Here is a 12,586-nt window from a genome sequence, read left to right as displayed (position 1 = left end):
GGATATCTATATTGAAGAAGGACAACTTGAGGGGGCTATATATATGGGGATGGACAGCATAAGGGGGGTACCTATATGGGGGATGGACAATATGGGGTGCCATTTATAAGGGGGACAACAGAGGGGGGACCATATACTGTAAGGAATATATATATATATATATATATATATATATGAGTGAGGGCGTACAGGGGCCAATACAGATGTGCAGTTTGTAGAGAGATGAGGATGGTGACATAGTGAGGAGCCTAATATGTCTGTCTGGCAGATTCTGTGGATTCGTGGCTCATAGAAGTTCTCATTATGGCCCAGGATGGATGGAGAAGATGAAAAGGGAAGAACTCCGATCAGAAAAGACGCCCCCTGTGAGTCACCTGATATATTTGCAATGTAATGTATATGGTGTATAGAACCTGTGTAGAGCTGTGTCTACCTCTATATGACTGGATGAGGTGATGGTGATCTGTGTACAGTGAATCTTATTCAGTAGCAGTGGTGGTGTTAGTCAGTATGTGGTGGTATTAGTCAGTAGCAGTGGTGGCGTTAGTCAGTATGTGGTGGTATTAGTCAGTATGTGGTGGTATTTGTCAGTATGTGGTGGTATTTGTTGCTTGTAATCCGGTACTGTTTTTTATTGTTCTTAGTATACTAGAATTGGTCAGTAACAATATAGTGATGGTATTGGTTGTGGTGTGGCGGTAATATTTTCCCCTTGTATACTGGTATTATTGGTATACAGGATTTGTTCAGTAACAGTATGGCGGTAATATGTATGTGATAATATTTCCCCCTTGTATACTGGTATTATTGGTAATATCACTCTCAGTATACAGGATTTGGTCAGTAACAGTATGGCGGTAATTGTGGCGGTAATATGTATGATGATAATATTTCCCTCCTATATACTCGTATTATTGGTAAAATCAGTCTCAGTATACAGGATCTGGTCAGTAATAGTATGGCGGTAATATGTGTGGGGATATTTGCTCTTTATATACTGGTGTCATTGGTAGCTGAATGACTTTTGTATCTAAGTATACAGTGTTATCATACAAAGGAAATTGTCTTATAGCCCAATTACACCGGCCAATTATCGGTAACAAGCGCTCCTAGGAAGCCCCATGTAAAAGTGTCAGAGATCAGCTGACAAGCAAATGCCCCATAGTCGGCTGATTTAATCTTTTGTGCGGCTGTAAAAATCATTGCTGTCGGCTGCACATCTCTGTGTATTCCTGCCCTGCTGATTAGCAATCGTTTGCAGCCCCATACTGCCCCAAATCACGCCGTGTAACTGGACCCTTATTAATGTTACCATAGATAAGTATGGTGGCTGAAGGGTGGGCCCCAAGAATGATTTCCCCTGGTGGGCCCAAGGCACTCCAGTCCGACACTGAACAGAAAAGTTACACGGAAAACAGGCAAAGGTCAGATTCCTTAGAGAATCAGCAGAATAGCAGACAGACACCTTTGCTTGGAGTGCAAAAATCCAACAATGCTCAGACAAGAAGCAGGAGGAGCTGGTTTAAATAGGTGCAGTTGGCTCTGAATTGGCAGATGGCAGTAGCAGGTGGAGACAAGCTGCCTCTATAAACCCAGAGCAGTTGGCTACCTAGGCACCCTAGTGGCCAGAAGTGTCAATGCAGCCGAAGGAGGAAGAAGATGCCAGGAGACATGAGCAGCCCCAGGACAAGTAAAGAGCACAGTAGATGAGCAGGCAGCCAGGGCTGCCGCTGGTGAGTCTCGTCCGACACCGTCACTATGCCTGTAGTAAAATTGAATTTGGCTGTAAGCTCATTCTTAATGATGTAAGGGTTACACTCACTCACACAGATGTGTTGCAAACATGTCTGTGCCTAAAAATCAGTTATATGCATGCTAATTAGGGTATCTTATTCTAACATGGAAACAAACCCTTATATTTCCTGCTAACATTGTTCTTATACTCTAACATTCCATCCACTTGTAGAGGTGTCTCATCCATAGGTTATACAGCCTGCACCTATTCAATCAGAATCAGGTGCATAGCTATGGCCGAGCTATTGGGGTGCTGGTGTCTAAGAGGTCTCTAAGGGCTTATTCTCGTGTCCCATATTTTTTTTTTTTTACAGACGGGGAAGCCCTGCAGTGGAGTGTTTCCCCACCCAACACAATGTATCAATATCTTGCCGGGAGCTGGGAAACTGTTTGAATCTCAAACAGTTTCCCTGCTCCAGGCAAGATATTGATACATCATCCCGGGCGGGAAAACACTCCTCTACAGAGCTTCCCTGCCATAGCATCCGTAAAATTTAGGACATGAGTATAAGCCCTGAAAGGCTTCTCTTATACATAAAATATACCAATATTACTGTATTTGTGGCACATGGTAGGTGGGTGGGGGCTTTGTTAGAGTAGACACGGAGCCCATACCAGGAGTATGTCTGCATGAGATCATCATGCGTTATTTATATTACATAGGGTGTATAAGAAAATCTACATTAGCAATAAAAGCTGTGGGGAAAAGAACATCTGCTGTGTGTTTCCTTACCTAAGAAATGATAGTTTAACACTTGAAGCCTCCCTGTGTTCAGGTCATTGAACAGGTATTGCTCCAAACCCCTATTTCACTCTATGCAGCCCATGACTTTGTGTAGGCCTTTCTAGTGCTTTCCGAAAGCGATACAAATAAGGGGAGACATCTTATCCCGGCAGTGAAAAAAATGGTATTCACATTTTAATGTCCAATAAGCAGCCCCTTTTACTATTTTATTCTAGTAAATTCCCTTTAGGGTTAATGGACGATGGATTAGTACCATCCGTTTGCATTAGGTGTGCGCTCTGTTCTTCTTTATTCTCTTACCAGACTTACCAGAGAGGAAAATAGGGGGGAAGGGGGATTGAGAGATGCATTTTAAAAAAGCAAATGTAAATTCATGTAATTTTATGCATCAGTTATCCAATCAGTTTAGATCGGTTAAAATATAAAATCGGTTAAAATATAAAATAACAATAACAATAATATAAGGCAACACGCCCCAAGGAAAATGCTGGTGTGAACTCAACCTAACACAGATGAAATCCAACCCTACAGGAATATTTTCTTCTAGTAGAATATATATATATATATACAAGAGCGTGTCAACATTGTAAAACGCTATTCCACACCCATGTATGTGTGCAATGAATATACGGTGCAACATTTTACATAGCATCTTAACACACACATGTCCTTTTGACAGTTTTCTGTTTTATAATTATTCCTAGTATAAGTGTAACCCACAACATACAGTTCTGTATAAATAACCGAGGACTGAAATTCATTGAAGGGTTAATTGCAAAGCAACTCTACATCTCGGGTGCTGATCATATCCTGGTACTGACATGTATTATATAAGGTGACTAAGTAGTTTATTTTATTAGCAGGTCTTAACATTTATTATGGCTAAATGATTGCTCATTCATTTAACATAAAACTATCTCAGCAGGACATGCTGTACTCCAACCACTCATCGCACCCTTTCACCCGGGCACGGTACTATCACTTAGTCACATACAGGCATGTAGGTATAGAGCTTTTTTTCTTGCATTACAAAACTGGAATTTCCATAGTATTTCCAGTATAAATTTAATACTGGTGCAAAAATATAATTTTTTTAGACTATGCAGACGATGTGAGAATTATTATGTTATATTTTGTATTATATTGATGTTATATCTATATATGTTATGCCAATATAGTATTTAAAGGGGGAACTCCAGCGAAAATCTTTTTATATAGATTTGTAATTTACTTCTTTTTAAAAATCTTCATTCTTCCAGTACTTATCAGCTGCTGTTTGTCCTGCTGGAATTAGTGTATTTGTTCCAGTGCTGCCACATCTGCTCATGTCAGGAACTGTCTACAGCAGTAGCAAATCCCCATAGAAAACCTTTCCTGCTCTGGACAGTTCCTGACAGAGGTGGCAGCAGAGAGCACTGTGTCAGACTGGAAAGAATACACCCCTTTTTGCAGGACATACAGCACTTGATAAATATGGGAAGACCTGAGATTTTTAAATAGAAGTAAATTACAAATCTATATAACTTTCTGTAACCAGTTGATTTGAAAGAAAAAGATTTTCACTGAAGTACCCCTTTAATTTAAGTATTGTATGTGATGCCACATTGAATGGCAACCTAATCATCTTTGTTTTGTACAAGTTGCATTATGTAGCTCCAGTGGGTTACAATATGGAGGGAGGACTCCATAAAAAGAAGATGCCAGCTCCTACCTGCACCATTGAATGGAAAAAGTGCAGGTTAGGAGAAGCATTGCCATCAACTACCATTATCTCTTCAATGTCCACGTGAACAGGATTCACCTTGGGAGCGAATGCCTAGCAGTGGGGCATTGCTAAAACTAATGTTCCCATCTTCATTGGAGACACCATTCAGAACATCTGTCACAGATTCCGTCATGTTTTACAGGAAGAATAGCACAGCATGCATCAAAACAACTCACACCACGCCAGACACAGGTCTTCTTTTCAGATTGGCTGCTGAGTACAAGCTCCGCACAACCTCACCGGGATGTGCATGGAGAACTAATGTTTATAACACCAAGTATAGGATAATTATAAATGACAAGCAAGCAAACCACAAATTAGAAAAAAAATCATTATCGGGTAACTGACAGACACAAACACATTTTACAGTCACCCCTGGAACCTGTACACAAACAGCACCATCTTTAAATACTTAATGGGAATGTTTAATCAGAAAATGTTCTGTTGTTTAAATTAAAAGATGTTGGTAATGTTTTTTTCTGATTTTCCTTTTCACTATTTATATTATGAAATAATCCCAAAATCTTGCTGTATTAATTATGACCACTAAGCCTAATTTCTGTCTTTCTGTTTGTGATGATAAGGAGGAGGCTGATGGAAAGTGATCTGTACAGGTTAAGGCTATGTTTACGCAACATATCTTTTCTATTAATCACGGCTGTTGTTGCAAATTGCTCATAGACTTATTCCTCATAGACTCTTTGGAAAATAAAAAGTGGAATCTGATTGGTTGCTAGGGGCAACTGAGTCAGTTTCACTTTACACCATGTTTGATAAATCTCCCTCATAGTATACACTCCAGCTGGGACTAAGAAAAAACTGACAACTTTTTTTGCAGCCACTGTTCATTGGATAGCGGCTGCACAGAACTGTTAGTTCACACAATGGAAAGTGCAGCTAGCGCCGGGCGCACTTTCCATTCTGTGCCATGGTGAATTGGGATGTGGGCACACACAGATGCACCCGCATCCCAATTCAACAGAAATTAAGTTCATCCGGCCAATACTGCATGAATAAACTTCACTGATATCAGCCGTTCTGTGACATGGCCAGGTCACAGAATGGCCGGTGGCATTAAACCTGTGGACCCAGCCTTGCAGTAAAAGGTAACACCGGTAGATAAAGAAGACAGTAGCAGCTTAAGCGCCCCTTCCCTGTGGGATGACCTTTGCACATGTCACAGAGGACACACAGCATGCTAACTAATGTGTCCCATATAAAGTCTGGAGATGTTCACTGCACCTAGGTCCTTGGGGCTTGCTATAAAGCATATCACTGAATGCTCTTAAAAACAGCTAAGGCAAGATGGCTGCCCCCATAATAATGTACTTAATAAATGTAAAAAATAGAAACAGATTAGAAAAAAGAATATGTTTCCAGCAGGTTAGAAGCATCTAAACTGCTGATATGTCTCGACAGCGCACCAGGCTGGGCTGAACTGATGATTAAGATACATTTCTTATCTTCATCCTCGGTGCCATTTTTGTGTACTTTGTAGTTTAATCCCTATGCTAATAAGGCAGCTGGGTGCATTGGAGGCGGGACTACCGGCCTTAGAGCACTGATCCACCTCAGCCAGCCCACCCCTTCTAATGAATACTGGGGCGTCAGTCTTCAGTGATGTCACTCTGGCGCTCAGAGCACCAGATAAATATTAATTAGAAAGGGTGGCCCGGCTGGGGTACATTCATGCACTGAGAGTAATAGCCCCCCCGTGCACCAAACCACCTCATTGGCATATGAATTAAACTACAAAGTACACAGCCAGTCCTCAAAGTACAAGTCTTCCTATCCAAATAGTTAAACAATCTTCTAAAAAAAATCTTAGTTGCCATATGAAAAATATATTTTTTTTTAAAAATGGTAACACGTAGATAAATTAGATAAATGCCCTTGTGGTGCACAATTATTGCTTAAAATATACTCAATAACTCAATAAGACATTATGAAAGGACATAAAAATATCATAAAAAACAGCAATAAGTAAATTGGTAATAGAAAATTCACAATATCACTGCTATATGAAAACTGGCAGTGCGCGAGTTAATGAATAATAGAGTTTGCCAACATGCGACTATTGCATTTTTGGTAAAGGGTTATGGAGCTTATGTATATAGTGATTGTGTTTAAAACTTGGATGGACCCCAAATACTGGTTGTTCCAGGGGTAATGGTTGGCACAGTGTTGTGCTTATAAAATTAGAGTCTGTTGGGCACTGAGAAAAAGAAAAGTCAATTGACTCACGTTGCTTGTTATTTTTGGGGTTATTCATTAGCTGCAGAGGGCGAGAAAACATGGAAGTTACTGATGCCAAAGGACACCTCTTAACATACCTGGGTATTGTTGGCCGAAATGCTTCTCTCCCAGTGACCTTCCAGTATGGCTGTGCTATAATGGAGAGAGGCTGTAAGCTTTATTCTGGTTCCCGCTCTGATCCCGGATTCAAACAGCCCTTTGGGGCCACGATCTTGGTTGTTCAGCTGCTATTAGCCCCAATAGAGATCCCAGACTGGGGCTGAGATGATGGCCTTTCAGTTTAATGTCAGTGTATACTTTCTCTTCCAGACGGGTTTTGGGGCAATATTGGCCCCTTACTCAGTGGCTATTTAGTAGTGCCACTATATGAGTGTTGTTGATATGTCCTGTATCAGTGTACAATTAAACTCAGTGGCTTTATCTGTGGATTATTTATTACCAATTTTTTCATTGCTGCTTTTTATGCTATTTTTACGTCCTTTCCTGATGTCTTATGTTATATTGATATCTTATGTTATAATATCTTATTATTCAATGCATAGTCATTTTATAAGGGAAATATACTTTTTTTTTTATATGTACCATACATATCACGTCTGTCAAAAAATGCATGTGATAATTTTATTTTTTTTTTTTTCTTCCAAACATGTACACGTTATCAAGAATTGTCTTCGGTTTCTATAGCATTCGTATTAAATGAGAAAAGTCAAAACCCCTATGAAATAAAATATTACAATAATTACTTTCTCTAATTTAAATACATTTTCTTTAATTGAAACAAACAATTCTTGCCTTAAAATGTAATAAAATAAGATTAGTAATTGTATAATTAAGACAACTGCACCTTTCTATAATGACTTAACCCAGCTCAGCATCATTTAATTTACAACCAAGAGGTTTGAAATGATTAAGTTTTACTTAATTAAAAAGGAATACAGTTTGCATGAAGTCGACTTTGTTAAAAACATTTAGAATTATTAACCCCTTTTGCACCATAACAATTATTACTATTTTTTTTATATATTTTTTTTTTCAACAAAATACCCAGTTTTCAAATGTTATTAGTAATAATATTGTGTTTTTGGTTTATAAAAAAAACACCTTTTAGGTTTATAGAAAAAAAACCTTATAATAATAATATTTATTATTTATTTATTTTATAATGTATTTTTTATTTTCCAATCATTCTATTTGATACTATAAAATGTGTAATTTGTTCTAATCAATATGGTACCTATGTATAGCATTTTTACAGAATTATTCGACAATAGAGCTATTGTTTCTACAAATTACATTCTGCCAAAGAGCTAATTTTGTAAAAGGTCCCCTACTTACCTCTTACAGTTTTATCCCTTAGAAGAATAAATCGGCTATGATATGCATGATCTGTGTGTCTCTATATGAAGTTGAGGGGATGGTGGGATACAATAGGGCCCTATTAACATCTATGGGTGGATGTTGTAAAGAGCTATGATGTGGTGCATGAGGCCTTGAGCATGAAAACAAATTCTTTACATGAATATTTTTTCCTTTTATGTATAGAATAAATGTGCTATATGAAAGACATAGAAAATCATTGTTGCAGAGATCATGTACAAAATCTTGTGAGAACATTTTTCTGTTTCCATTTTCTAACCTTACTGAAAAAAATCGCAGAACTAGATTCCATTTTTGTTTGCACTATTTTCATACGTGATTCAAGGGTACTAAATGCAATGGAATGAATACAACTCTCATTGCATACTGATCACAATATGAATAATAGTACCATGGACCAATGCTAATATAAAAAACACATGAACGGAAAACTGACATAAACACCAATCTGGTGTCAATTGGGAACAGGCAGGATGGTACTGTGTCTCTGTATTGTACGGTATGTACGGTATGTGTGGTCTCTGAACAATTTATCCATCTTATGATACATGCTACTCTGCCTATTTTTTTTTTTTTTTATAAGAATATATAGTTATTCTTATGTTAATTTATACATATGGCCGCCGTTGTGTCCTCAGGTCGCTCCCATCTCTTCCAGAATGATTTACAGCCAGCTCACATTGAAATCCTGTGCAGCTGAAGATGAGCCGCCTGTCAATCATTCTAGAAGAGAACGGGAACGACCTGAGGATACAATAGGGGCCAGAGAGCGTGACGGGTGTAGACAGTGTTACAGACCCGCCTCTGTGACTGTGTCAACCCCGAAACAAAGAATGTTTTTACCGAAAACACCAAATTACGTAGCATTGCTAAAGGTATGGATGTTATTGTGGGCATCTGGAAACGGGCAGCACAGATATATACATATCCGTGCTGTCAGTTTGTCTCTAATTTGCTCTGGAAACATGAAACCTGAGCTGTGATTGGTTGTTGTAGGAAAGCAAGACATTGTAGGTTGTAGGCAGCTTGATAAATCTGGGCCGGTATGTTACTAGTAATAGTGAGGTATTAGCGTATGTAAAGGCCCTATTACACTAAGCTATCATCGGTCGTATTTGGCCAATTATCGTCCATTACGGTTGATAATCACTTTGTGTAATAGAGGGCAACGAACAGCCGACATGAGCGATGTTGGCTGATCGTTGTCTGTTGTTGTCTTTCAACATGTTAGCAACAAGATAGCAACTATCTGCTGCCGCCTCTCTGTGTAAGGGCCCTATTACACAGGACGATTATCGTGCAAAAAATCGTTATATCGATCGAATTTAAACTATAATCGTTCTGTGTAATTGCAGTTAACAATCGAAAAATCGTTCCTATGTCGTTGATCGTTGATTTAGATCTAAACCTAAAATTATCGTTACTCGTTCGCTAATCGTTCACTCATCGTTCGCTGTAATTCCACGTTCATAGCTCCCCACAGCCTCCCCCTGCACTTACCCACCCACTGCCGGCACGTGTAACAGCACCGGCAGTGAGTGGGGAACGAGGAGCAAGTGAGTGCTGCCCTGACAGGTTGGCACTAGCTTACTCCAGGAGATCGCCCCATGTAAAAGTAATAGGAAGTAACTCCTATGAAACAGATGTGGATTCTAGCACTACAAGAAGGCTAAGAAGGCTCCTTAGGATTGACTATTAATGTTAGATTAGTCATGGCTCAAGCTTTCAAAATTACCTCTGATCGGCAGTTACTAGTTTATGTTGGTTCATGCAACAAACCCCATATTTTTAGTAGCGGTTGTAGTTGGTAATAATATACAGTATGAGCTTTGGCTTATCCAGGTTTTCCTTTATGATTCCATGATTGGAAAAAAAAAAGTTGAAAACTAGATTTGTCCTTTACATAAATGTATTGTCCTTAAAGGGTAACTGTAAGATCAGGTAAAAAAAAAAAAAAAAAAAAGGCATATAGCATTACTTACCTGCTCAGTTTGGAAATCTGCTGCATCACTTCCTGTCTGCTCATTCTGCAGCATCATTCATCACAAGGCAGCATGGGAACACATCTGGGAACACATCTCACTTTCCCTAAATGTTCCAACTAAGACAGGGAGATGGTGATGTAGACTGGAAGAAATGGTAAACTTACTTGGAAAGGTGAGGCTAAAGTTCAGAGACAAGATCCAGCCAAGCCTCCTGTAACATCAGAGAATGGGGGGAGTCGAGGAGCTGAGGACAATACAAATTTTGTATTTCTTTTATTTTCATTTTCCCATCGGAATGAATCACACGAGCTGCTGAAGCCAGCGCTATGTGATTACACTATATTAGTAATATATACATTTATTTAAACACAAGGACACTTTTCTGTCTTCTTTTTTTTCCCCTCTTCTTTTGGTTCTATAGTTCTTAGCTGCGTTGCATTTGTGCAGCTTCTCCTTACAGGCAAGTACTTCTCCTTACTTCTCTCCCCCCTCAGTAGAGAGGCTAGCTGAATGTCAAACCCTGTGTCCCTTCTAGACGCCCCCCACAGTGTTGTATGTGTGTTAGCCCTTTCACAGCCTTCAGTCTTACCTGGTTACCACAGAAAATTACAGTGTAAGCTGGGTTCACACTACGTATATTTCAGTCAGTATTGTGGTCCTCATATTGCAACCAAAACCAGGAGTGGATTAAAAACACAGAAAGGATCTGTTCACACAATGTTGAAATTGAGTGGATGGCCGCCATATAATGGCAAATATTTGCTGTTATTTTAAAACAACGGCTGTTATATTGAAATTATGGCCGTTATTTACTGTTATATGGCGGCCATCCACTCAATTTCACCATTGTGTGAACAGATCCTTTCTGTGTTTTTAATCCACTCCTGGTTTTGGTTGCAATATGAGGACCACAATACTGACTGAAATATACGTAGTATGTAGAAAAACTGAAAAATATATAATACCCAATCGCAGGTTTTGGTAATAGACCATGTAGGATACTACAAATGCAGTGTGACTTAGGGTAGTATTACATGAGCCGATAAAGGCCCGATTATAGCTGTAAACGATCACCGATCTGCTAGATCGTCGCTCGTTTACTGGGCCTGTTACACAAAGGTTTGCAGGAACATAGTTACCGATGTCCTTGCAGCCCTTGCTTTTACTTTATACATTACCTGTCCAGGCTGCAGGGCTCCTCTTGTGGTCTTCTCCCCGGTTCTCGTGCGCTCCAGCTTCAGAGCGGCCTCTCTCAGCTGACAGTCCGCTCAGCCAATCACTGACCGCGGCGGTCCCGGCCAGTGATTAGCTGAGCAGCCTGTCAGCTCAGACAGGCTGCTCTGAAGCTGGAGCGTGCGGGACCCGAGAGAAGAAGACCGCAAGAGGAGCCCTGCAGCCTGGATAGGTAATGTAAATCATCAGTCGCCAGCCGCGCACCGCTATTACACGTAGCGATGCGCGGTCGACGCCCAACAATTATAGGTCCGAACCTATGTCAATGATCAGCTGATGATCGTTGTCATCGGCTGATCATTGTAGTTATTACACGAAGCAATAATTGGTCGAATCGGGCTGATTCGGCCGATTATCATTCCGTGTAATAGTACCCTTACAGTACTGCGCCACCCTGTATGTCTTCCCTCGTCTCTACCTAACAGTGGTAGCATTGTGGCAGCACAGGGAGTAGAGGACAAGTGTACTAGAGCAGCAACTACAGGGGACCACAGGAGAGTATAGCATGTTTATAGTTTTTATACCCCAAGCCATGAAGACAATTGTAGTTTTGTCAGGGCAACCTCTTAAGTGTTATGGTAGGGATGGATTTCCCATCAGACAAACAAGACCTATGTTTATGAGCAGCCTTGCCAGAGAGGAAAGCAGCTTCTCAGGCTCAAGAGTAGATTCTAACTTATTAAGTGGTCTCTATTCCATTTATTTCACATAGTAATCTCAGTTTAATGCAATTAAATTAGATCAAATTAAATTAAACTAAACTACAGCATTTTAGAGCCCCATTACACTAAGCAATTATCTGCCGAATCGGGCTGATATGGGCAGATACCATACTGTAATAAAAACCGTGCAAAGCTCTGGCATAGAGTGTGCCTGGTTGGTGGCTGAAGACAGTCCAAAGAAAATAATAAAAAAGTTATACTTACCTGTCCAGGCTCGCCCAGTATCCCGCTGCCCTTTTCCCATGTTCCCTGCTCACCACAGCCGCCATTGACACTTCTTGCCCTGTCTCTTCAGTGACAGGCCACTTAGCTGGGCTGTACCATCTCAGTCAGTGTCACTGAAGAGACGGGGCCAGAAGTGTCAGTAGTGGCTCCAGTGAGTAGGGAAAAGGCTACGGGACACGGGGGAGCTTAGGTAAGTATATATCTGTATTACTTTCTATACAAAAGCAAGGGCTGTCTGGACATTGCTAACGATGTTCATGCAGTCCTCATGCACAATTATGGAGCCATGTATAGACAGATTGGTGCTTGCGCACCTCTGACAAAAGTTTATCCATGGATTACTGAGCCATATCTTCATTTATACTGGCTGATCATAAACTTAGGACCCTATTACATGGAGCGATAATTGTCCAAACCAGCCTGATTTGGACGATTATCGCTCCACGCAATAGAGACAATGATCACCCAATGAAACGATCATCGG

Source organism: Dendropsophus ebraccatus, chromosome 3 (genome assembly GCF_027789765.1).
Source record: "Dendropsophus ebraccatus isolate aDenEbr1 chromosome 3, aDenEbr1.pat, whole genome shotgun sequence".
Taxonomy (NCBI): domain Eukaryota; kingdom Metazoa; phylum Chordata; class Amphibia; order Anura; family Hylidae; genus Dendropsophus; species Dendropsophus ebraccatus.
This window is presented reverse-complemented; position numbering follows the sequence as displayed.